This window comes from Mauremys reevesii, linkage group 2 (genome assembly GCF_016161935.1).
Source record: "Mauremys reevesii isolate NIE-2019 linkage group 2, ASM1616193v1, whole genome shotgun sequence".
Taxonomy (NCBI): domain Eukaryota; kingdom Metazoa; phylum Chordata; order Testudines; family Geoemydidae; genus Mauremys; species Mauremys reevesii.
The window spans coordinates 254,951,508-254,979,048 of NC_052624.1; the positions used below are offsets into that span (position 1 = coordinate 254,951,508).

Sequence of the window (27,541 nt, forward strand, 5' to 3'; positions counted from 1 at the left end):
CTGCAAGATCCACAGGGAATTTCACCCCAGAACTCGGAAGGAGAGGGACCACCGCCTCAAGATCCCTATGATGGAAGCTGCCCTCCATCCCCATTCAGATTTGGTCAGCCGAGCCGACGCCAAGCACCTCAAGGTCGGTATGGAGTGTTCTGGCACCATCGTGGGATGGGTTGGCACCGAGGAAGGACTCTGACAGAGACTCTGAACACCGACAAAAGTTCCCAGCATAGGGGCCCCATGCTGGGCGGTGGGTGGTACTGTTCACAAGGAGAAACAACCTGATGGCTTTCCCCCACACCCAGACTGGCATGGAAGGAAGCTGGCGCTGTGAGACCCATGTCAGGCCATGTAAGCACGGCACTGACAGCTAGGGCTCCGTCAACTTCTGCTCCACCATGGAACCAGTTGAGTCCAGGCCCTCGACACTCCCCTATCCAGGAAGATAGGGAACAGTTGCAGTTGCCTTCTACGCTGGAGATGTTTGAGGCAGCCAGAGACCTCATCGACTTCATGGTACTGCCTTCCCCTCCGAGGCATGACAGGGCTCCGAGCTCCGGCTTAGTGGCGCCAGTGAGATCCTCGGTGCTGTCCAGAGGCAAGCCGGCAATGATACCATGCCAATCGCCATCCCCTTGGCACTGGTTGCTGGGACCTTTGGCCAGCAGATGAACAGAGGAGCCGCAGCAGTCCTCAGGTTCCTGGCACCATTCTCCAACATCAGTGGGCACTGCCCCTCTGTGGTCTTCCTACAGTGAGTCTTCCCAGTCGGAGGCAGAATCCTGTAGGTCAAGGAGTCTCCTGTAGTCTTCTTCATCTGATCCCAACTACAGGCACCTGCTGCTGTTTGCGGATCTCGTTGAACAGTTCCATGTACTGAGCCATTTTGTCACCTGGGCCATAGATGTTGTCGGGCTTGTTATCAAACATGGATGGGATTCCAGGAGTGTGATTCCCCATGAAGCTTTGCATGAACTCCATGAGCAGGTTCCAGCAGTCGTTGGCTACCACACATGGGCAGTATTCCACCTCCACAGATATTCCCGGGCACTGGGCCCCATGGTAACAGTGCCAACCTTCACCAAGAAGTCACAGTACTGGTACCGTGTACCCCGGCTCTCTCTCTTGTTTGCCTTGGCGTTTTGGAAAAAGCCTTTCAGTTTCACCATCAGGATGTCAAAGTTGGCATCTGCTATGAGGCAGGGGCCGTTTTCAAAGAGAGCGAAACAGCTGAGGGGATATTCAGGCAAAGCCAACGGTCCAGATCGACTAGAGAGACAGCAGTTCCATCTGATCCTATGGCTGGGACAATGGCAGGCTCCAGCCCAGTGGTTTTTCTGGACCCCCTGGGCATTCCACCAGGCCCAAAGCCAAGGGTTCTATTCAAGGAGGTCGGTGGCCTCGACATCCTATGTGCCTCTGGCACCTCACTCGGTGCAGGACCAGCTGTACCATGCTGCTCAAGCCGCTGCATTGGCAGTGTCTGCATCAGCACCGGCCGCCACAGGGGAAGACCCAGCACCACATGACCCCCTCGATGCCAAGGGTAGAAAGCACAACCTGCTCCCACTAGGGCCTCATCTTCATCCTCACCTAATGAGATGGTGGCGGGAACTTCGACGACCCTTGCGTTGGGGGACAGTAGGGTACTCCAGCAGCTGCTGAGACAAGTGGCCAAGAATCTGAGGATCCAGGTTGAAGAGGTCGCTGAGACTGTGGATCTGATGGCGGATATTCTAGCACCCTCTGGTCCCTCTCGTGTCGCCCTGCCACTGATAAAAAACATTCAGGACATTACTAAGCTGTTGTGGCAGACTTCCGCCTCCTTACCACCAACTGCAAAGAGGATGGAACAGAAATACCGTATTTTGTTCCCTCTAGGGGGTTCAAGCATTTTTATATGCATCCCCCGTGGACTCCTTAGTTGTAGCGGTAGCAAATGAGCAGAAATGCCAAGATCACCAGGGCCCATCACCAAAAAATCAGAATGCGAAGAAACTGGACCTCTCTGGATGAAAAATTTACTCCTCCGGAGGGCTCCAGCTCAGAATCTCAAACCACCAGGCGGTCCTTAGCAGATACAATTTTAACTCATGCGGGGCTATAGCAAAGTTTACAGAGCCTCTACCAGAGGACTTCAGAGCAGAGTTTTCCTCCTTGGTAGAGAAGGGTAAGGTGGTAGCCAGGGCATCACTCCAGACAGCCCTGGAAATGGCTGATTTGGCTGCCTGCATCATGGCCTCCAGGGTGGCCATGTGAAGGAGCTCCTGGCTACAAGCATTAGGGCTACCATATGAGGTCCAGGAAACCATACAGGACCTCCCATTCGAGGGTTCAGCCTTTTCAGAAAAAACTGACTCATGATTTCATAGCCTCAAGGACTCAAGGGCCACCCTCAAGTCCCTTGGGCTGCACACTCCGGCTACTCAGCAGGGGCACTTCAGGCCACAGTCCCTGCCTCATTTCGAACACCCTAGAACAAGTAGGATTTTTCTAGGAAGCATAATAGGAACAATAGAAGGAGGCCTCTCCCCCTCGTCGGCTCTGGGCAGGCGAAGCAGTCCTCAGGCCAAAAGCAGAACTTTGGATGGTATGCCCGAAGCGATGCACCAGTCGGAATTCTGAATCCATCCTCCTTTACCTTCTCGTGCTGACCATTTCTACCCTGTGTGCACCCAAATTACATCAGATTGCTGGGTACTTGTGATGAAGTGGGACTGTTCGTACTGGGGTGCTGTGTGCAGTTCTTAAGTATCTAGCAAAGCAAAAGGCCAATGCATCCGAATGCCTGACACTCTGTCTCCTAGCAACTGATGGCCCGGGCCCCTCCTGCAAAGGTGCCAGGAGAAGGTGTTGGAGACAAAGGGGTCAGGTGACCTCCTGGCCCGGGAAAGAAGCTGAGGAGAGAGGAGGGGCTGGAGGAGTCTGGGCAGACTGGAGCTGGCTGAGGAAAGAAGGGAAGCACAGACAGGGCTCGGATCCCCCAATGGGGGGCTGTGGGGCTCCCGGGGCCCCAAGATGGACCTAACGGGGGATCCTGTTATCTGTGCCTGCAAGACCTGTGTTGGACTGTGTTCCTGTCATCTAAATAAACCTTCTGCTTTACTGGCTGGCTGAGAGTCCTGGTGAATCGCAGGGAGCCCGGGGGTGCAGAGCCCTGACTCCCCCACACTCCGTGACAACTGGTGGCAGCGGTGGGATCTACTGCACCCCGTGGACGGCGCTTCCTGCAGTAAGTGACTGGGGAGCAGTAAAACGAAGGGGCGATTGCAGGGGTGATTAACCCCGGGGAGAGTGTGACCAGAGAGAAGGACTTTGCAGTAACAGGGTCCCCCGGGGGGATCGCAGCGAGCGGTCCCAGGGGCGGAGGAGTCTGCAGCTCGACCCTGGCAGAGAGGTGGTGACCTCAAGGACTGGCACACTAGGGGTCCCCCTAGAACCCATGGGGAGCGGTGAACACCCCGGCCTGTGAGCGGCCAGCAGGAAGATGTATGCCAAGCAGCGCAAGTGCGACCTGGTGGAGCTGTGCAAGCGGAGGGGGCTGCGCAGTGGGAAGCTCACCAAGGACCAGCTGATTGCCCAGCTGGAGGACGAAGATCGCATGAATGAACCGATCCCTGTCTCTGAGGGAAGCAGCCTGGCAGATGCAGCACAGGCACCAGTGTCTGTCCCTGCTGGGAGTGGTCAGCCGGCCGCTGAGGGCTTCCCGAGACCTCCCACCCCTAGGCCTAGAGAGAGAGGGATAAGGAGCCCAGCGACTACCGAGGGCACCGTGATCCCCCCGGCCAGCAGGGGATCCTCCCGGCGAAGCTCACCCGCCAGCAGGGGATCGTCCCGGCGACACTTGGCCTCCGTGGAGCACATGTGGCTGGAATGGGAGAAGGAGCTAAAACTGAGAGAGCTGGAGGATCGTGAGAAACAGAGGGAACAAAAACGGAGAGAGCTGGAGGATCGTGAGAAACAGAGGGAACATGAGGAGAGACAGAGGGAACGTGAGGAGAGACAGCGCCGGCAGGAGCGGGAGGAGAAGGAGAAGCAGCGTAAACATGAGCTGGAAATGGCCCAGCTGAGACGCAGTGAGGCCCTGGCTGCGGTGAGTGAGGGGGGACCCAAGCCTACAAAGAGCTTTGATAAGAGCTTCCTGGCCCGGCGTAAGGAGCGGGAGGACATAGATACCTTCCTGACGGCCTTTGAGAATGCCTGTGAGCTGCACCGGGTGGACCCTGCAGACAGGATCCAGTTTCTCACCCCCTTACTGGACTCCACCGCCGTGGAGGTGTACAGCCGAATGAAAGGGGCAGAGGCAGGGGACTACAACTGGTTCAAACTGGCCCTGCTCCACGATTTTGGGCTGACCCCTGAGATGTACCGGAAGAGGTTCCGGAGTCAACATAAGACCCGGGAGGTCACATTACCTACAACTGGTCAACCAGGCGCAGGGATATGCCCGCAAGTGGACAGCTGGGGCCCAAACTAAAGAGGACCTGCTTGACCTATTCATACTGGAGCACCTGTATGAGCAGTGCCAATCCGACCTGAGGCTGTGGTTGATGGACCAGAAGCTGGAGAACCCGCAGCATGCAGGCCAGTTGGCTGACCAATTTGTGGACAGTCGGGCAGGGGATAGCAGGGAGGAGTCTCGAAGGAGCAGGTCTGCCTCAACGCAGAGAGAGAGTCACCACGGGACCTCCTAGCAGGGGCCTATGGAGAGCCCCCACCAAAGGGAAACATCCAGCGTCAGGTCCATCCGACCCACTCGAGGGGACCCACGAGACATGGGCTGCTATCACAGTGCCCCAAGCTCAGGGACAGACCGAGCAGACCCAGCCCGCAGAGGGTTGACTGAGTAGAGACCCAATCGAATGAGGGGCAACATTCCCAGGGAAGGGGGGCTGGCAGCGTTCCACCTGGGAAGGAGGGAGGAGGGCCCCAGGTCTGCTCCTCTGGGGGGCTGGATGCTCCAGACTCCGGGTTTTTGGTTTACAGAGTGGGCACGGGGCTGCCCCTCCGGAGCGAGTGCCTTGTTCCCCTGGAGGTGGATGGGAGGAAGGTCACTGGGTACTGGGACACGGGCGCAGAGGTGACGCTGGCCCGGCCCGGGGTGGTGGCCCCAGATTGGATGGTGCCCGACACCTACCTGACCCTGAGGGGTGTGAGCGGGACCCCATTCAAGGTGCCCGTGGCGAGGGTGCACCTGAAGTGGGGGGCCAAGGAGGGCCCAAGGACGTGGGGGTGCACCCACATTTGCCCACGGAGGTGTTAATGCGGGGGGACCTCGAGGACTGGCCAGGCAACGCCTAGGGTGCCCTGGTCGTGACCCGCAGTCAGAGTCGGCGCAGCGCACTGCGCCCTGACAACGGGGAAGGTACCCTGCCCGAGGCGCAGGACCCTGACCTGGTGGGGAGGGAACACCCAGGGACATGGCCCAGAGAGGCTGCGGCCACAGACCCAGCCGGTGAGAGAGAGCAGGTCCCCATCCCTGCCCCAGCTGCTGAGTTCCAGGCCGAGGTGCAGAAAGATCCCTCCTTGCGGAAGATAAGGGACCTGGCTGACCTCGGTGGGGGACAGACCATGGGGGGGGGGGGGTGAGGGGTGGCCGGAAAAGGTTCCTGTGGGAGAAGGGGTTCCTGTACCGAGAATGGGCTGCCCCAGGGAAAGTGGAGTCGGGGGATCAGGAGGCAGCTGGTGGTACCCCAGAAGTATTGCCGCCAGCTGCTGTGCCGGGCCCATGACATCCCCCTCGCAGGGCACCAGGGAACCTGGCGTACCCAGCAGCGGCTGCTACAGAACTTTTACTGGCTGGGGGTCTTTCCCCATGTCCAGCAGCACTGCCGCTCCTGTGACCCCTGCCAGAGGGGGAGGAAGGCCCGGGACAGGGGGAAAATGGCTGTAGGACCCTTGCCCAGCACAGAGGAGACTTTCCAGAGGGGGGCCAGGGTCAAAAGGGGGAGGGCTCTGAACCAAGAGAGCCCGAATCACAGCCTCCCCAGCCTGGAATGCGGGGAGAAGCCCCCAGCCCAGCTTGAACCCCAGGGGTCCTGGGGTGGGGAAAGGGCACGAGCTGCATAAGCCTTCCCACCGGCAAACTACGAGTGCCCTCGAGTCCCCCCGACCTACGGGGGGGTAGGAAGCTGGAATGGCCTGGGGTAACACTTCCCCCATAACTGGGGGGGCCCTGGGGCCTCTGTGGCAATGTAGGTGGGTTCGAACTTTCCCGGTCACTGGCTGGAGTGACCCCGCTCAGTTCGGTCTCGAAGGGGGGAGAGGTGTGACGAAGTGGGACTGTTCGTACTGGGGTGCTGTGTGCAGTCCTTAAGTATCTAGCAAAGCAAAAGGCCAATGCATCCGAATGCCTGACACTCTGTCTCCTAGCAACTGATAGCCCAGGCCCCTCCTGCAAAGGTGCCAGGAGAAGGTGTTGGAGACAAAGGGGTCAGGTGACCTCCTGGCCCGGGAAAGAAGCTGAGGAGAGAGGAGGGGCTGGGCAGACTGGAGCTGGCTGGGGAAAGAAGGGAAGCACAGACGGGGCTCGGATCCCCCAATGGGGGCTGTGGGGCTCCCGGGACCCCAAGATGGACCTAATTGGGGGGGATCCTGTTATCTGTGCCTGCAAGACCTGTGTTGGACTGTGTTCCTGTCGTCTAAATAAACCTTCTGCTTTACTGGCTGGCTGAGAGTCCTGGTGAATCGCAGGGAGCCCGGGGATGCAGGGCCCTGACTCCCCCACACTCCGTGACAGTACTCCACATGGTAGAAGGGGGATACTCCCTCCAGTTCACCTCCCCTTTCCACCCACCCCCTTCCCTGTCCTTCTTAAGGGACCCTTCTTATGAGTAACTTCAGGAGGTGCACATGCTCCTAATGGTGGGGGCAGTGGAAGAGGTTCCTTGGGAGCTGAAGGGCAAGGGGTTTTATACCCGGTATTTCCTAATACCGAAAGTCAAAGGTGGCCTCAGACTCCTCCTAGATCTGTGAGACATCAACAAGTTCATATAGAAACTGAAGTTCCGCATGGTCTCTTTGGCCTCCATTATCCCTTTCTTGGATCTGGGGGACTGGTATTTGCCCTTGACTTGAAGAACACTTGCACTTCCCCTTGAAATATTAAGGTAAGTGATCTTCATAATGGCTACTTTTGACTATCTGGGCTTTCTACTTATTGTACAGAAGTCAACCCTATCCCCCGTTCAGCAGATAGAGTTCATAGGGGTGGTATTGGACTCTACACAGACAAGGGCATAGCTCCCGGAGTTGCATTTCCAGTACCTGTGCGACGACATACGAAGTCTCAGGCAGTTCCCTGCCATTATAGCAAGGAGTTGCCTAAAGTTTCTGGGACACATGGCAGCTTGTACCTGCGTAGTTCAGCACCCCATACTGAGACTCCGACCTCTTCAGGCATGGCTTGCTTTGGTGTATCGTCCTATTCGGGATGGTCTAGACAAAATTGTCACTCTAGCTTCACTGGTTCTTGAGTTCCTCCTATGGTGGCTCAACCTGCAAATGGTGTGTGCAGGTGTCCTCTTTGCCAGACCACAGCCAGCCTTCTCACTGGTGACAGACGCATCAGCATTGGGGAGGAGTGCACACCTGGGAGACCTCAAAACTCAGGGCTTCTGGTCACTTCACATCAACGTCAAAAAGCTGAGAGCAGTCGGTCTAGCATGCCAGACACTCCAAGCCCACTTGGAAGGGAAATGGTTATCGGTCATGATGGACAATACAACAGCGATGTTTTATATAAACAGATGGGGGTGCATCCTCCTCTCCCTTGTGGCAGGAAGCCCTCAAACTGTGGGACTTCTGCATAGCTCACTCAATACACCTGAATTCTGGGAAGGTCTGATGCCTCCAGAACGAGTTGGCAGTCAGGTCCTTTCAAAGCCACAAGTCGTCCATCCACCCAGATGTCGAGAATACCATCTTTCAACAGTGGGGGGTTCCCCAAATAGATCTGTTCGCCACGCGACACGACAGAAAATGTCTAGTTCTGCTCCTACCTGAATCACAGCCCGGGCTCCATCATGGATGTGTTCCTCCTTCTCTGGCAGGGACACCTTCTGTACACATTTCCACCCATGCCTCTTGTTCACAAGGTACTGCTCAAGGTTCGAAGATACAAAGCCTTGCTGATATTGATAGCTCCACCCTGGCCCCGACAGCACAGGTACATGTCTCTCTCCCGGAAATGTCCGTGGAAAACCCAATCATCTTATCGCTGCTCCCGGACCTGATAACCCAGGGTCACGGCCACCTCCAGCACCCAAACCTTGAATGTCCACCTCACAGCATGGAAGCTCCATGGCTGAGCCCAATGGAGTTCACCTGTTGGGGTCCAGTCAGGGAAGTCCTCCTTGACAGTAGGAAACCCTCCATGAGAGGGTAGGAAACCTGGCCAAATGGAAAAGATTCACAATATCTCCCCTCTCCAACACTCTCATCCATACCTATGACATTGGACTACCTCCTCTACCTAAAGTGGCAAGGGCTTTCTGTGTCTTAAGTAAAGGTACACTCGGCTGCTATTTCCACCTTCCATCCAGATGTGGAGGGCCAGTCGGTCTTTGCCAACCTGATAGTAGGCTGTAATGGGTTCAGGACTCACCCCAGCGGAGCCTCCTGCTGGTGACTCTGGGAATTAGCTCTTTCCAGTGGAGCGCCTCTTCCTGGTGGTGTCCCGTCCGTCATTCTGTCCTCCGTGCTGTCTCCGGACCCGCGTAGCTGCGTGCTCGGCGGCGTCCTCTTCGAGGCCACTGCCCTCCGGCAGTGCCCCTTAGTCCATCTACGCTCCCTTCCGGGGGTCGGTGATCAGCAGTCCCACACCCCAGTCACTATGTCCAACTGCCCTCTGAGTCCAATCCCTCTTGTCAGGGATCTAGCGTAGCAATATGGCCACTCCCTACGGCCAATGGCTGGGTGCACTGCAAGAAGTGAAGGGGGGGGACCCAGGCCCGCCCTCTACTCTGGGTCCCGGCCCAGGGACCCTCTGGCGTCAGCCTCGCTGTCCTTCTCTCCCCTTCCGCTGTCTGTTTCCCTGAGCCGCTTCCCCTACGGCCCCTTGCGCCCGCTAGGCCCTTCCCTTCAGGGCCTGCAGCCTGGCAGGCTATGGGTTCAAGCTCCCTAGCCTCCCTGAGCCTGGCCAGCACTGCTCTGTCTGTGGTGCTAGTCTCCTCCCTTGGAGACGGACCTTCCCCTGTCGAAGGCCTGGGACAGACTGACTGCTCCAGCTCTGGGCAGGCTTTATATACCTCTGAGCCTGGCCCTGATTGGCTGTCTCTAAACTGGGCCCTAATTGGCTCACAATAAGCCCTGTCTGCGCAGGCGCCCTGGCCTGCTGCAGCCCATTCTCACAGGGAGTGGGGCAATCCACCCCACTACATAGGCCATTTTCTTAAAGGTCTCAACAGACTATATCCTCCTGTATGACAGCCTTTCCTGGCTTAGGACCTGAATCTGGTGCTCTCCTGGTGCTAAGGGGGCCACCTTTTGAACTGCTTTCTATGCTGTACCTGGCTGCATATTTTCTGCACGGGTCACTGGCTGTACGAAGGTGGGAGATCAGCCGGCAGCCTCTCCACCACAAGGACACAGGCTCAGTGATAAGGCTGCATCCAACCCTGATATAGCATAAGGCCTGGGCCTGCCCCAGAAATACCCTGGGGCCCTGCCCCTCTGTGCCAGACTCACTAGGTGTGGGGCAGGCAAGCTCGACCAGGCAGGATCCAAATGTGGAGGGACTTGGTCCTATTAGTATCCAGGAAGTGGGCGGGCAAAGCCCGCCCACTGCTAAAGGACCTCCCCCCAGCCTAAGGGGAGGATCCACAGGAATGGGATACTAACTAATTACGTGGGACAACCAATGAAAAAAAAATGTGGAGGGACTTGGTGTGGGAGGATCCAGGTGTGTGGTGAGATGATTCTGTGTGGGACAATCTGGGTTCAGGCAGCTCAGTGAGGGCTTTGGATGCACAGAGTCTCATTTTTGGGGGGGGGTTCCAGGTGCAGGGGCAATGGGACTCTGGAGGGGCTTCCAGGTGAAAGTGGTTGGGACATAACTGAGGGGTCTGGGTATAGGGGTCTCAGCAAAGGACTCTGGGTGCTGAGGAAGTGGGACTTGGAGGGGTGGGGGTCTGGGTGCAGCTAGTTGGGGGTCAGTGGTGTGGGGATCTTGATGTGGAGGCTCAGGGATGCAGCTCATCAGGCTAGGGGTTTGAGTGCAGGGAGCTCAGTGTGGGGTCATCTGGGTGCAGGCATGGGGGTCTGGAGGCAGGAGGTCTGGGTTCAAGGGGGCTTCAGATGCAGGGATTGAGATTCAGTGAGATGATTTTTGAGTATGGAGGGCAGGAAGCAGAGAAGGATGCTGAGCTTCTTGCAACTGGGGGAGATTTCTGGGAGGGTCTGACACATCCCCAGCCACTCCTTGCAGGGGAAGAGGAAGTCCCATCCTCACCTGCCTCCATCCCAGCCAGGACTAGCAGCTGATCCTGGCTCAGGGTAGGGGTGTCCCCAGCACTCTGATGATTTACCTCTCCACCAGCTGCTCCAGGTGCCGGAAATGATATACCTGCATAGGTAGGGAGTGGTACATGACTGCTCTTACAGCTTCCCTTTGCTTCCCTGTCAGAAAGTAATTTTTCTGCGTGGAAGCAAAGAAATCTGTGGGGGACATGAATTCTGTGCATGTGCAGTGGCTCAGAATTCCCCCAGGAGTAATCAAAGCAGTCTGTTTGCAGACTTGGGAAGATGACATTTCAATAGTTGGCTATCAGTTCACATTCAGAAGGTTACCTTTTGGTAGCACAATAGCCAAAAACTTCCTAAACTAAATCTTCCATCCTGTAAACTTAAATGGTGTAAGGTCCCTCTCTCGCTAACTTGTTTATTTGTATTACCGTATCACTTAAAAGCCCTAGTCATGGATCAAGACTTCATTGTGCTAGGCACAGTACAAATATAGAACAAAAGAATAGTCCTAGATAATTAATGAATATGCTGAATAGCACAGGTTGCATTACAGGTTTCTGGGGAAACTGACCACTTATTCCTACCCTTTGTTTCCCATCTTTTCTCATCAGTTACTGATTCAAGAGAGAACCTTCCTTGTTATCCCTTGAATACTTAGTTTCCTTAACAGCCTTAGGTGAGGGACCTTGTCAAAGGCTTCCTAAAAATCCAAATACACTATATCGACTGGATCACCCTGATCTGCATGCTTTTTGACTTCCTCAAAGAATTCTAATAAATTGGCAAGGCATAACTCTGCTTTACAAAATAAAATCTTCCCCAACAAATCTGATAATTCTGTTCTTTACTATAGATTCAGCCAATTTGCCTGGTATTGTAGTTAGGCTCACTGACCATCCTGTAATTGCCAGGATCGCCTCTCAAACCCTTTTTAGAAATTGGTGTTATGCTCACTCCCTTCCAGTCATCTGTTACAGAGGATTGTTTCAGGGTTAGGTTACTTACTACAGTTATTCTGCAGTTTCATATTTGAGTTTGTTCAGAACAGTGTCATATTCTCTCTCTCTCTCACTTCAGAAGTGCCAGGATGTTTTATGTGGGATTTAATCCTGGCTCTATTGAAGTCAATGGGAAGAATTCCATTGACTTCAGTATGGCTAGGATTTGACAGTTAAATTTTTCCTTCAAGATCAGACATGGTCCTCCTGTTATGTTTTCTCAAAATCAGTTTAATATTTGGTAAGATCAGTTTTTATATGCATAAAATTCAGGTTTGCGTTGCTGTTAATGTGCTTTACCAAACAGAAAATGTGCGTGGCTGAAATGATTTACTGAAAAGTTTCTGATGTTTTAAAAAAAAAAAAGAAAAAAAAAGAGATCTTCTTAACGGGATCCTTTCTATACAAGCTCTGGGACCAAATAATAACTTTAATTATTCCAACATTTGTTTTTGTTACAGGGAATTATAAAGCTACTGCAGTTTAAAATTCAGTGCAAAAATTCTGTTAAAGATAATGAAGCTGGGAAAAATCCCTGTCCTGTATAGACAGAAATGCATTTTGCTGCAGTATAAATTAGTATTTTGAAATGTTCTTATCAGCAGCTTTGATTTCTGTATTTTAGTTTTGCTCTTGAGAAAACCAAAATTGTGCTGTCTCTTTAAGTTATTTAGCCTTTTCAACAATCAGTACGCTGCAACCACTCTTGAACATAGGAACTCTTTCCTCCCTTGAACTTCCGCCACTCAGGATGCACTCCAGTGGTAGATAGCATTTACTGATTAGTTCTTCCCCCTGTCAGTCAAGTGTGTGTATCTAGCAAGCTTTTCTGTCACCATAGTGGGGCTCTGTCTATGCCTGGAATTGATAGCAGGTAGAGAGAATGCTTTGAAACGGTCCTTATGTGATTTTTAGTTTTACATTTTATTTTGGAAAGGAGATGTCTCGTCTCTGGTATGGCAAGAAAGGAAGAAAACACCAAGCAATTAATCATAAATACGCTCTGGTAATTTTTAGTGAAGTATTTTCATTTCTATTATTCCTGGCATTCTTGTGATGGTGTGATGCACAATCTAAGCTACAATTTTTGGAAATTTTAAATTTAGAATTTGTTTACAGAATGATAAATTTGAGATTTTTCGGGGGGAGGTCATGTTTTGTACATGCTGTCAGACTAAACTGGACTACTGCATTCAGTTAACTGCTTATGGCTGAAGGTTTTTAATTATTTGATTAGCATTACATACAGTACAATCTGTTTTAGGTTTTGTAAAATATTTAACATTTTGTTATCTAAGAGCTTTCCAATAGCTCCAGTAGCACATTTTGTTTTCTTATTTTATTTTAACAAACTGAATTTGTCTTGTGGATAAATAGTGTTAAATAACCGGTTTTAATAGGCATCTTAAAATATCTGAATTTCTACTTTATTTTATATCTTTCCAGAAGATATATTATTATTATCTTTCCAGAAGTTACTATAAAAGGTGCATGGATACTAAGTACATAGAATTCCTAAATCTCTGTAGACTCCCAAGATGGTTTTAACAATTAATAGTGAACTTTCTATGCTTTTTCTTCTGCTATATTTAAGAAAATACAGTGAAGAAAATCTCTCTTCTCTGCTTATAAAGCTTTAGAAGGCATAGTGGAACACTGGGGGGAAAATATTCTCAATGAGATTTCCAAAAATGGTAATACCTTCGAGAGATTGAGTTCAGTGCTGTAGAATTGTTTGCATTATTAGAGTGTTTCAGTCCAACTCCAGTTATAACAAGCTCCCTGATGGAGAGAGACTTGTGACTCGTACCACTGTGTTGTTGCTTCTCGTTTTCTGATATGTGCTTATAACTTTTTTACCTACCTACTGTTAATTTCTAATCAGACTGTAAACACAAATGAGTGTGAAATTAGTTTGTACAGTATGACAAGGACTTGATTTGTAAAGGTGTGCTTTTAAATGTGTTTGAAGTCATAAATCTCTATTTTGCAATAGAGGAAAAACGTGATATGAAAAGCCTAGTTTAGTGTGTCTCAAAAAAAAAAAAAGTGAACATTATCACAAGATGATCTGTGGAAGTTCTGGAGAAATGTGAAGTCTATCAAAATACCCTTTATCTGTTTTTTTAAAAGGTCAGTTTCTATACTGCTGTAACGCGATCAGAACCTGCCTCTCGTGCTTGCCCCCTTTTCTCTGTCCGATAGTGCCTGCAAACGCAGTTCTTTTCATGGAGGCGCACACGCCTCTCATGGATGACCCCTTTCTCTCTTAGGTGTGAGCCTGCTTTTTTTTTTTTTTTTGGTCTTCCATCAGGGTGGCACCTGCCTCTCGCAAGCCACCCCCGGGTTCTCTCAGCTGGTCTTCAGCAGCTCAGCCCTCCGGCCAAGTCTCACACGCCTTCCCCCCTTCTGGGGTATCAAGTTCCAAGTTCTTGGGGCCATGGCTCTTAGGCTTCTTCCCAGAGGCACTGCCTTCTTCAACCACCTAGCCAGGACCCATCTTGGTACCTCAACTGGTGTCCTTTTCAGCAGCCCTCCCTAGGCTCAGTCAGCTACCAGACCAGCAGGGCCCATCTCAGTACCCTCATCTGGTCTGGCCAGGTTTTGTGCTCAGTCCCCTGGGCTCAGTCTGCCCGTACTGACCTTTCAATGGCTCTGCTGCTAGTCTATCCAGCCAGCTGGGCACCTGGTCTTTGGCCTTTGCTGGGCTCAGTTCTGTTTGGTGAGCTCTCTGCAGTGAGCTATGCACAGTCCTGCTGTTTTCTAGCCAGCCAGGCACCCCATCCTCCCTAGTCAAGCTCCACACAGCAACCGAAGGCTCTGCTCTGCTGCTTGCCTTTTATCTGGCCCTTCTGGCCCCTTACGGATCGCTCCAACAGCTCCTCTGACTGGCTGCTCTTCTGCGGCCACTCTAGGCTGCCTGGAGGACTGCTCGATGCTCTGTTCTGGGACGGTCGTGCAGGACCATGAGGCCTCCAGCAGGGAGTCTCTGGAAGTAGTTCACTCTGCCACCATTGTATATCCTATATTTTGGAGATCACCATTCAAAATTTTGTTTGTTTGTTTGTTTGTTTTTTTTAAGTTCAAGACTGCCCTATTTAGAAAAAAAACTATTCAGTGTTGTGAGCACATCATACCTGAAGACCAACTCTGTGGCTCAGCCAATATCTGACTTCAGTTCTAAGGAAAATGGAGTTGCTCTGAGATATATTCTTTTGGTTTGGCCACCCTCACGTTTATTTATATGTGGAAAGGGAAAAAACATCAAAAGAGCAGCTTTCTTTTATTATATAAAAATGAATCAAGCTGGGGGTGGTCAAGCTGAGGAAGGATAATAGCTCTCACAGACCAGTAGAAATATTTCTGAGTATGGTCTTTTTGGTCTGGGGAGACTGAGGTGTGGATTGTTTTCTCCAGTGAAGCAGATTGAAGTTGATGAGCTGAGATATGACTATTGTAGAAAAAAGGAGCATGGAACAGAGCATCAAGCTCTTCATACTGTACAATACAGAAGGAAATTGGGAAGTTCACAGAAATAGTGGCAGTGCCTAAACAGATACCAAAAATTCTTGTAGTTTCATTAATGTTCTTGTGGAACTGGGATGAAAGCTCAGCTGACATGGACTAACTTAAATATTATAGATTTCCAAAATGATTATAATAGTACAAGAACCTAAATAGAGTAGTCTTACTTTCTTGTTGGATATGACTTCCAACCATCTGCATGATGCAACTTAAAACTACCTAAGGTTATTTACCTGAAATGTTACTGTGGCAATTATGATGGATCTGAATTGGAGGGGAAATCTTGCCAGCCTATCAGTTCTTGTTTCAAGAGAGATTGAGCACCTTAGCTAGGTCTTTTTGTCCCTGGATGTAAACAAAAGCATTGTCAATATTTCAGAAAAACAGAAAACATCAGCCTCCCACTTTTTACAGCAAATTTAGATGCAACTTCTCCTTTGTTTTCTCCTTTTATTCCTGTGGTATTATAACATAGTAGAAGATGTTAATAGTGTTAGCATGGGTAAAATGTATAAAACTACTCACTCCCACAAAGTACTTTGTGTAAAGGTATGAGTCTATGCAACAGAACAAACAGTGGGTGTGGTCTCTTTAGTTGGAGTGCTTTGCATAGCTGGAATTCTTTGCAGAGTTTCTATGCAATCTAGCTTGAAAAAATCAGCATGTTAGTTTAATGCCTGACTTGGGATGGGGGGAGAGGCGGGGAAGTAGTGGTATATTCTCAGTAAGAACTTGTTATAAAATGTGGAAATAGCTTTAGAGATTTCTGTATTTTCATAGGTTTGTGAGATTTACAAAATATGGTAATCCAACTAACAAGTCAAGAATCCTAAACTAATGGTAGTTGTTCTTGGTGTACCTTTTAGTATATTAAGTTATGAGCAAATAAGTAATTTTAACATTTAGGTATATCTTCTGTGCTTTCTGCTTTGCCCTGAAATATGTAGGAAAGTAATCTGTACATGACATTTTATCTAACCTCCAGCTCAAGCTTAATCTACACTGCACACTTCTTTCAGCAATATTGAGAGTATGTATATGGGTATTCCCCCCCACACACCCCCACTCCCACTGGCAGAATAGGGTCGAGTAACAGTGTAGATGGTCAGGCATGGCTGAACTCTAATCTCAGGGTCCCTAGGCACACATGCAGAGTTCAGACCTATCTGGCGCATCCCCCTTCAAGTGTTGGAACCTTCCAAACATAATGTTGACTCTTCAGATTCTGGGGTATGTAAACACACCTCTCTCCCACAACTCTACCCCAAAGATGTGAGGCTTCTGGTTTACAGTCTGACACTGTCGAGGTCATGCAGCAGTTGTGAAGCAGTCATCACGTGCACACACTTAGCACTAACACTTTTATGCTCTCTTATGCTTAATCATGTAAAGCATAGGAGAGTGCATATCTTACCAGACATTGAAACCACAATGTCCCTCACTAGCTTACCCTTCACTTGGAAGCCCTTAGAGGATCATGTGTTTTCCATGAGGCAGGCAGGATCCTCCACCCCCTTGCCTACCATGCCCTGCTGCAGCTCCCCTCTTCTTAATCTGCTGCTAAATGGCTCTGACCCCTAAAATCCCCCTCTTGAGTCCCTTCATAGACCCTTGTTGGGGTTATCTGCTTCTTTTGGTAACTTTCCACTGCTCCCAAACTGCCCTCCCTTCCGACAACACTAGGAAGTGTCCTCTCAGCTAGAATATATGCGTTGTCCCAAGATATTTTACTTTGAATAGAAGATCATTGAGTGCTGATCGCCTACCATTCTTTGGGCTGGCAGAGACATGACACAACCCTGTTAACTCCTGATGTATCTACATACATATAGGCTTTCCATGACACAGTAATTCCATGATACAATTAAATAAAATCATCCACAGTTCCGAAGTGGTACAGACAGAACCCCTAAATCATTACAGCATCAAATATTGAAAATGTTGTTGCAGTACTAACTAGTATTACTGGTAATTTCTCCTCCCAGGCTTTCTGAAAATGTCCTTGACTTCTTTTATAAATAAACTTAACATTTTCTACTAATACTGTCTTTTCTGAAATGTGCTATCTTTTAAATCTTACTGGAATTAGATCATGGATTTTGACTATCTGCAGTCACTTTCCTTTTCTATTATATTCAGGTATACTTTTCTCCTAGATAACCCATCACAACCATGTACACTTTTCTCGGGGTGCAACCTGAACTGTGGGACTGCTGAGCCCTCTGTCCCACCAACCTGAGATATCCCTCTCACACTGTGATGCTGTGACAAGCTACAAAACTCTGGCAGGTACTGCACATACACAGACATCCCCAGGAAGGGACACAGCCACCTGAGTTACATGAATACTTCTCTCAGCCACTCTTGAACCAACTATAGAGAGGCTCCCCAGCCTTCTACCCCAGAACTTTACCCTCTTGCCCTGGTCAGAAGCTGATCAGTATAAGTTCATTACTCAGTCTTCTGCTTCCTCGGTGTGGAGAGGACATAACTAGTCTTTGGGTATGGCTACACTGGCGATTTGCAGCGCTGGAAAGCCTGCACCAGCTCTGCAATTAGTAAGTGGCCACACCTGCAGGGCACTTCCAGCGCTGCAACTCCCTGGCTGCAGCGCTGGCCGTACACCTCACTCAGCATGGGGAATAAGGATTCCAGCGCTGGTGCTGCAGCACTGGTCATCAAGTGTGGCCACACACCAGCGCTGTGATTGGCCTCCAGGGTATAAGGATGTATCCCAGAATGCTTTTATAAATTTACTCTCTTTGTTTTGTTATGCAGCCTCTCTTTGTTTTGTTGTGAACAAGCTCCACGTTGTAAGACTAAGGGGTTGGAAACATGTTCTGATTTTTCAAGTCAGGAAGCTAACACACAGTGTTGGCTCCAAAAATCCACTCTCTCTCTCCCCCCGCTCCCTGTCACACTAGACCCCACTCCACCCACCTCTTTTGAAAAGCACGTTGCGGCCACTTGAATGCTGGGATAGCTGCCCATAATGCATCACTCCCAGCAGCGCTGCTAATGCTGCAAATGTGGCCACACACCAGCACTGGTAGCTGTGAGTGTGGCCACACACCAGCGCTGCTCCTACACAGCTGGATGACCAGCGCTGCAAACCGTATGTGTAGCCATACCCTTTGCAACCTGAGCTGAGATTTCCCAAGCACTTTAACCAAAACAAACTGTTTTAGCTGAAATATAAAACAGATTTATTAACTACAAAAAGATAGATTTTAAGTGACTGTAAGTACTAAGCATAGAGATCAAAGTTGGTTACCTAAAAATAAAATTAAATTCGCAATCTGAGTTCTATAAACTAAGCAGGATTTGAATCAAGCAGTGTCTCACCCTGATAAATGGTACAAACAGGTCATAAATCTGCAAAACACAGGCTGGAACTCTCTTCCAACCTGGGACCACCCTCCCCAGTTTAAAGTCTTTTGTCCTCTAGATATTTGTTTCAGGTGTTGAGTTGTGGGGAGATTGAGGCCGAGTCATGATGTCACTACCCCTCTTTATAGTTTCTTCCAGCTTGCTGGAAAGATCTATACTTGTGATGAGGGAGGTCTGCCCCCATTGGTCAAGCATCTCCATTGTCTATGTGCTCTCTGAGAAGTCTTCATTGTATACAGTTCCTGGAATAGTTGATTCTCTTTAATGGACCATCAGCACATCTGGCTACTCTATTGTTGTACCTGAAGGGCTGGTTGCGGGTGTTCCCAACATTACAACATATTTCAGTAACACGCACATAGCAAATCTTCATAACTTCACCTACGATGATAGCACATTAGAGGATGTTAATGTTCAACAGTTCAAGGCTTTCAGAATGATATCTCACAATGGGCATACTTTATACAAACATACAATAATTATATAACAGTGGTGAATATGGGGGCTCCAGGGTGGTGTTTTGAGGTACAGAGTGCCACAATGGTATAAACACCAGCATGGTAAACATGCAGCTTGTCCTTCAGATTGGCAGAGGCCATGGAGGTTTTTCTCATTCCTCTGCAGCATGGGGCATGGGTCACTTTCTGGAGGATTCTCTGCAGCTTGAGGTCTTCAAACTGCAATTTGGGGACTTCGATAACTCAGACATAGGCTAGGGGTTTGTTATAGAAGTGGATGGGTGGGATTCTGTGGCCTGCATTGTGCAGGAGGTCACACTAGATGATCATAATGGTCCCTTCTGACCTTAAAGTCTATGAGTCTATAAGTTTTTTGCTCTCTTGTGTTACTCACCCGTTTACTGGACAAATCTTAACTGGATACAGTAGCAAACAATCTGTAACTTCCGGAGAATAAATTAAGATTCATGGGAAATGAATGAATCAGAGGTAACTATTGTGGACTGTCTTAAGTGTTGTGTAAAGAAGGCAGATGGTGGTCTACTGGCAATAGTTGCTTTGTATCCATGAGTTAATCTTTTCATTTTGGCTCTTTCCCCCTCTATTAGCTAATTTTCTTCCAATAAACTTCTTTTAGTAGTGTGATGATCTCACTCATTAGCACTCATGCTAATCCTGCATTTCTGTACAAAATGGCAAAATTCCTAGAAAACATCCTTTCCCAGCACTTAATGTGGAAGGAGAAGCAGTAGCTCATAGTATTGTGCGCAAGCAGTTGTGGTACCAACAATTCTTGAAGATTCCCTCAAGAATCACTAATATGTTTTTAGTATCAGAGGGGTAGCCATGTTAGTCTGGATCTGTAAAAGCAACAAAGAATCCTGTGGCACCTTATAGACTAACAGACGTTTTGCAGCATGAGCTTTCGTGGGTGAATACCCACTTCTTCGGATGCATCCGAAGAAGTGGGTATTCACCCACGAAAGCTCATGCTGCAAAACGTCTGTTAGTCTATAAGGTGCCACAGGATTCTTTGTTGCTAATATGTTTTTGGTACCATTGCATCTGTCAACTGACTCAATCGTCCCTCTATAGTAGCATTTTATTTTAAATTTATGTAATTTTAATATTTCTGATGGCTTCACAAAAACCAAATTTTGTGTAAAATAAAAAAGCCAACATTATAAAAGGCTTGATTCCAAAAGGTCCTGAGCCCTCATCCTGCAGAGCACATAAATATGTGTAATCCTGTTGACTTCAGTCTCACACAAATACTTAATACTAACCAAGTAAATGCTCTGTTGGATTGGTACTGAGCATTCTGGCACCATTCAGGATTAAGCTATTAATTTTCACTAACAAAAGTGTAGCAGCCCTAAAAGTAAATCTTTTTTTTTTTTTAATGCGTCTTCTGTGGTCTGACTCCAGATCTAAAAATAAAGCTGGCCCTTATACAACATTAAGACATTAAGGAGGAGAGCACAGGAGAGTGTCATCTGCAGACACTTGCAGAAAAACCAAGGGTTGGATGTCTACATATACTTTATCTTTAAAATACCACTGCATGTCTCTTTTGCAAAACTATCAATGGAACTATCCAATTTAATTGTGTAACTGAAATGTGTACAACAAATTTTGTAGTATATATGCTATTATTGTGTAGTAACTTGCGTGTCTGAAGGCAAGGGGGGAAATTTTTCCCCTTGTTACTCTAGGAGAAAGCCGTCAAAAATTCCTGAAAATCAGTTAGATGGGACTGCAATGATTTATGGGTATAGTAAGGTATTCTTAGGTTACTCGAGAGGCCTGGTGGAGTTCTTGTTTGTTTTGCTTTTTTGATGCAATATTAGAATAGGGAGTGTGGATGAACTGTGAAATGGAGTGCGATAAGTAAGTCATGGGCTATACCACAAACTGAGACCTATAGTTAAGCGAACCTAAGCCCTAGTATATACACCAGTAGGTTGATGGAAGAATTCTTCTGTAAATCTAGCTACCACCTCTCAAGGGGGGTGGATTTACTACAGAGATGGAAAACGCCCTTGTATTGCCGTACCTAATGTCTACTGTAAAGGGCCATAGCTGCATAGTGTAGACAGGCTAAGATAGTTGACCTGTTCATGAATGAATCACTTGAAGATGGGCACACTTATGTACTGTTTAGAGCAGTGCTGCTTTGAGAGTAATTTACAGAGGTGGAGATTTTTAGCAGTCAATTTGCAGCGCTTCTGAGGTAACTGCCCTTCAGAGATGAGAACCTGTTGGAAGGCCTGAATCTGCTCTTTTTGAACAGAATACCAGAATTGCCTCTCTAAGGCTACGGCTACACTTGAGAGGTTACAGCTGCTGAACTGCGCCAATACTGCTGCACCGCTGTAAGCTCTCTAGTGTAGCAGCTGTAAGCCGATGAGAGAGCTCTCCCATCAACTTAATTAATCCACCTCCAGCAAGCAGTGGTAGCTTAGGTCAGTGTAACTTTCGGCATTCAGGGGGTGGCTTATTCACACCTCTAAGCAACTACTGGCATAAGTGGTAATGTAGGCATAGCCCCAGTGAGCAGCTACAACCCGAGAAGGAAATTTCTCTCGCAGCAGCATAGTTTGCATTTTAGTAATTTAACATTCATATTTCCTGTTCTCTTAAGAGTCTCCTGAGTCTTATACAACATTGCCCTAAAAGTGTGTGATACAGCACAACGTTACAAAAGGATAATTTGCCTTAATTGGCCTACCCTCTTACCATACTACTTAAGCATATACAACAAAGAGTATTTAAGCAGATGTCTTAACTTCTTAAGCACACAGAGGTGTTCCTTTGACTACAGTGGAATCATTACTCAGGTGTTTAAGTACTTTGCTAAATCAAAGCTGTCTATATCTGTAAGGAAGGAGGAAAATATAAATCAAATGAGAGAGCACTTGGTCTTAGATCTTGGCTGTTCTTTTCAAAATGATTTGCAAATGCATATCTTACAAAAATGTTTGGTCTTATTATACACATCTATATTTTATAATATATAAATATGTATTACATAGGGCTGTGTCGATTAATCAAAATTAAAATATTAATCTCGATTAATCAGTTTTAATTGCACTGTTAATAGAATACCAATTGAAATTTATTAAATCGGATGTTTCTCTACTTTTTCATATATATTGTATTGTGTTGTAATTTTGAAATCAGTGTATATTATTTTTATTACAACTATTTACACTGTAAAAATGATGAACAAAAGAAATTGTATTTTTCAATATACCTCAAACAAGTACTGTAGTGCAATCTTTGTCGTGAAAGTACAACTTACAATTTTTTTTTTTTTACATAACTGCACTCAAAAACAAAACAGTGTAAAACTTCAGAGCCGACAAGTCCATGGGCAGCAGGTTTAAAACAAATAAAAGGAAGTTCTTCTTCACACAGCGCACAGTCAACTTGTGGAACTCCTTGCCTGAGGAGGTTGTGAAGGCTAGGACTATAACAGGGTTTAAAAGAGAACTGGATAAATTCATGGACGTTAAGTTCATTAATGACTATTAGCCAGGATGGGTAAGGAATGGTGTCCCTAGCCTGTTTCTCAGAGGGTGATGATGAATGGCAGGAGAGAGATCACTTGATCATTACCTGTTAAGTTCACTCCCTTTGGAGCACCTGGTATTGGCCACTGTCGGTAGACAGAATACTGGGCTGGATCGACCTTTGGTCTGACCCAGTACGGCCATTCTTATGTTCTTATGTTCCCTGCGAGGGACATTGATTTCTTATTTTCCCACCCACAACCCAATTCTATTGTGGTTGATGCAGCAACGCACAGAACAAAGCAGCCACACTGCCGGCCCACTCTGCAGGACAAGGACTTCAAACGTCTTGACCTCCTCGACCCCAAGGTTTATACTCATCTACTTTGCAATTTAGAATTGCAAATTTATTCTACCCTCCTTGCAAGCTATGACCATGACAACTACAACAGGCTCTTTGATTTGCCTCCCATATACCGGAGGACAGGAGAGCAGACTTCCAGTTAGTCCTCGTTGATGGTCAGTTGGTGTCTAGCATGGCACTACAAGCATCCATGGACATAACTGACCCAGCAGCCTGCACCACTGCAGTGGTGATGTGCTGGTCTTCTTGGCTCTCAGCATCCAGCATCCCCAAAGATTTGCAGTCCAAAGTGGAGAGTCTCCCCTTTAACAAAGATAACCTCTTCTCTCTCCCCCCCCTAACCCCCCCTCTCCAAAAAAAGAAATCTTTCACACTGTGAAAGACTCTAGAGCCACTTTGCGCACATTGGGCACATACCCGTCCCTCACCAGGAGACAATGGTATCAACCTTACCAAAGGCCCAGCGCACAACAATATCACCGACCCTAGTCCAGACTGTATGACACTGGGAAAAACCACAACAGACTTCCTAGACGCAGGCAAAACCAGGCACAACCAACTACTTCCCACATTGGGTAACAAACAATTTTGAAGTGCTGGTCAGGAGTATATGCAACCACCCCTTGACTCCGCCACCTATTTGCCCATTTGGCTACTGCCTCCAGACTTTCCATGATGTCTGGCAACAGGTCATGCAGGACCGCTGGGTCCTGGAAATAGCTCAGTCAGGTTACTCCATCCCTTTCCTATTTTCCCCGCCCACCCTTTCTCCTTCCCTATCCCTCTTAGGGACCCCTCTCACAAGCACCTTCTCTGCGTGGAGGTGGCTCATCTTCTCCACCTAGATGCAGTCGAACATGTGCTGACACAACATTGGGGAAAAGGATTCTACTCCCAAAAGAAAGATGGGGGGTGGAGGCCTATATTGGATGACGCCAACTGAACAAGTTTGTACAGGTACAAAAATTCAAGATGGTCACATTGGGCACAATAATACCTGCACTGCACAAGGGGACTGGTTCACAGCCCTCACCCTACAAGATGCCTATTTCCATATATACATTCATCCAACCCAGCAGACATAGTTTCTGCATAACACTGACTCCACTACCGAATGTATTGGCCTTCCTACATTGGTAGACAAAACCAGAGAACCTATGCATGGATGTTCCCTTCCATCCACACTCCCCAGTATTCATGATAACCACGGTCACTTCCCAGATAGATTGCGGAGCACACTTAGGCGACCACAAGGCACGGGGCCACTGGTTCCTATCAGAGACACGTCTGCACATCAGTCTCCTAGAACTCCAAGCTGTCAGGCAGGGAGGAGCACAATCTCACTCTCTATGCACAACGGCCATTAAACTATGGAATTGGTGCATACATCATCACGTAAGTCACTGGTTCCTACCTGCCCACGTGTCACAACACTACCACCGACACACTCAGCAGACACTTCTCCGCGAAACACGAATGTGAATTACATCCCTCGATACCCCAACAGCTCTCCTCCCAGTGGGGCACTTCATCAATAGACCTGTTTGCCACTCCTCAAAACTGCAAATGCTATCTATTTTGCTCCAGAGCGGGACTCGGAAACGCACCTCATTCCTTGGAACATCTCCCTCATGTACGCTTTTCCACTGATTCCACTCATACACAGGGTTCTACGCAACATCACAGAGGACAAGGCCCGGGTCATACTTATTGCTCCAACTTGGCCCAAGCAGACATGATATCCTTACCTGTTACGCATGTCCATCTGTCCTCCCCGTACTCTCCCTGACAGACCATATCTCTTCTCCCAGAACTGCTGTTGGCTTCTTCATCCGCAGCTCTGGAAACTCCATCTGACGGTGGTGTTCTTTCATGGTTTCAATCCCACAATTTAGCCTGCTCAGAACAGGTCCAACATGTCCTCCTGCACAGTAGAAAGGACTCCACTCTTAAGACTTACTTGCAAAAGTGGAAATGGTTCTCCATCTGGTGCTCCCATAGATGCCTAATACCCCAGACTGCAACCCTCCCTGACATCTTAGACTATCTTTTCGAACTAAAACAGGACACGTTTTCACTCAATTTTATCACAGTACGCCTCGCAGCCCTTACCACCTTCCATGACACTCTGGACGGCTATTCACTTTCACACGTCCCACCATGAAACGCTTCCTCACGGGCCTGCAAAATCTCTACCCTGAGAGTCATTCACTAGTAGCCTCCTGGAGTCTCAGCCTAGTTCTCTGCGCTCTTATGAAATCCCTTTTCGAGCCTCTGGCCACCTCATCCCTGTTCCACATGTCCAGGAAAGTGGCTTTCTTGGTTGCCATAACATCAACAAGAAGGGTTGGTGAAATAAGTGCCCTGATGGCCTACCCTCCCTACACCATTTTCTCTCAACGCAAGCTTACCATACAAACCTGCCCCAAATTCCTCCCCAAGGTGGTGTCTACCTTCCACCTTAACCAGTCAATACACTTACCTGTATTCCATCCCAACCCTCACATGACTCCACAGGAAGCTGCATCACATATGCTCGACATCCGATGGGCTCGTGCATTCTATCTTGACAGAACTAAACCATTTCGTGAATCCCCTAGGCTTTTGTTTCTACTACCAAGAGATCAAAGGGTGACACTATCTCTAAGCAAAGACTCTCCAAGTGGATCTCCACCTGCATCAGATCCTACTATCAGACCCAGAATGTTCAACCACCAGAGGGTGTTAAGACTCATTTTACTAGAGCAATGTCAACATCCATTGCCTTCCTCCACAGCATCCCTGTTACAGACATATGCAAGGCGGTCATGTGGACATTTGACCACACATTTGCCAAACGTTATGCTATCACATGGGATACCACGGCAGACACCATAGTCGGCCATATGGTACTTTAAACCTTTGTTCCTCACACATCTCCAAAATCCCACCAACCATAGTGGGTACTGCTTCACATTCACCTACAGTGGAGCACCCACAGGGACAGCACTCGAAGAAGAAGAGAAAGTTATTCACCTTGCAGTAACTGAAGTTCTTTGAGATGTGTGCCCCTGTGGGTGCTCCACTCCCCGCCCTCCTCCCCTCTACTTTGGGATTTACTACTAGTATGATTTCTCCATGGTAGAGAAGGAACTGAGGAGGGTGCGGGACGCACGCGCTCAGGAAGATTCCAACGAGACGGGAGATACCAACTGAGTGCATGCGTCCCGACCAGGCATTGCTATCAAAAATCTCCGATCAACGGTGCTGGGACGCACCATCACCTACAATGGAGCACCCACAGGGACACACATCTCGAAGAACTTCAGTTACTGCAAGGTGAATAACTTTCTCATCTCTCAGCATGAGTGGTCTCTCCACCCAGAAGTGGTGCACGGACTTTTCCAAGTGTTAGGAACTCCCCAGGTAGACGTGTTCGCAACTCGGCAGAACCGTCACTGTCCCCGGTTCTGCTCTAGTAGGGGCTGAGGGGGGCGCTACCTTCGATGCCTTCCTCTTGTCATGGTCAGGCCAGTTTCTCTGTGCCTTTCCACCGTTCCTGCTCATTGGCAAGGTCCTGGAAAAGATAAAGACAGAGCAGGCCCAGGTCCTTCTGATTGCCCCAGCATGGCCCAGGCAGCATTGGTACGGGACCCTTATGGACCTGGCAGTCGCCCTGCTGTGGCCGTTGCCGTCCTGCCCAGACCTGCTCTCCCAGGACCAGGGCCACCTTCTCCACCTCAGCCTAGCAGCACTCCATCTCAGGGAATGGCTGCTCAGTGGTTAGATAGGGAGGAAATGACGTGCTCGGAAGGGGTTCAGCGCATCCTCCTAGAAAGCAGGCGGCCCTCCACATGCCATGCCTACTTGGCAAAGTGATCTCGGTTTTCCAAATGGGCAGACGAGCAGGGTGATCTGTCATATTCTGGACTACCTCCTTCACCTTAGAGCCCAGGGCCTGGCATCCTCGTCAGTCAAAGTGCACCTGGCAGCCATATCGGCCTTCCATCCGCCGGTGCAGGGCCACATGGTATTCTCCCATGCTATGACTGGCTGATTCCTTAAGGGGTTGGATCGTCTCTTCCTGTATATTAGGCCCCCAGTCCCCCCGTGGGACCTAAACCTGGTGTTGGCCTGTCTCACGGGACCCCCGTTTGAGCTGCTAGCAACGTGCTCCTGATCACACCTCTCGTGGAAGGTGGCCTTCCTGGTTGCGATCACGTCGGCTAGGCAAGTTTCGGAACTCAGGGCCCTGACCTCCAAGCTCCCGTACACAGTGCTTCATAAAGATAAGGTCCAGCTCCGCCCACACCCATCGTTCCTCCCAAAGGTGGTCTCTGCCTATCACATGGGTCAGGACATTTTTCTGTCGGTCCTTTGCCCCAAGCCCCATGCGTCCAGTGAGGAGCGCCACCTCCACACGCTGGATGTGAGATGGGCTCTGGCTTTTTACCTGGAGCAGACTAAGCCGTTCAGAAAGTTCTCGCAACTGTTCATCGCCTTGGCTGAGTGCATGAAAGGTTGGCCAATCTCCACTCAGCGGCTCTCCAACTGAATCACCTCGTGCATCCGTACCTGTTATGACCTGGCAGGAATACCTCTGTCGCCAGTTGTGAAGGTGCACTCGACTAGGGCACAGGCCTCGTCGGCTGCCTTTTTGGCCCATGTCCCATTCAGGACATTTGTAGGGCTGCCATGTGGTCTTCAGTTCGCACATTCACCTCGTATTATACGATCGTTCCCCAGACCAGGGAGGGGTTCGGCAGGGCCGTTCTCCGTCACAAGAGTTTGTGAACTCCTTCCCACCTCCAACAGATATAGCTTGGAATCACCAATTGTGGAATACAAATG

General features: G+C 48.8%; 1 protein-coding gene and 1 pseudogene across 1 annotated transcript in view; one reads left to right on the plus strand and one right to left on the minus strand.

The window, feature by feature from the left end:
* OXR1 (oxidation resistance 1) overlaps window positions 1–27,541 on the plus strand; it is a 472,825-nt gene that overhangs the window by 422,179 nt on the left and 23,105 nt on the right.
* Window positions 781–27,356, minus strand: LOC120399250 (annotated as a pseudogene).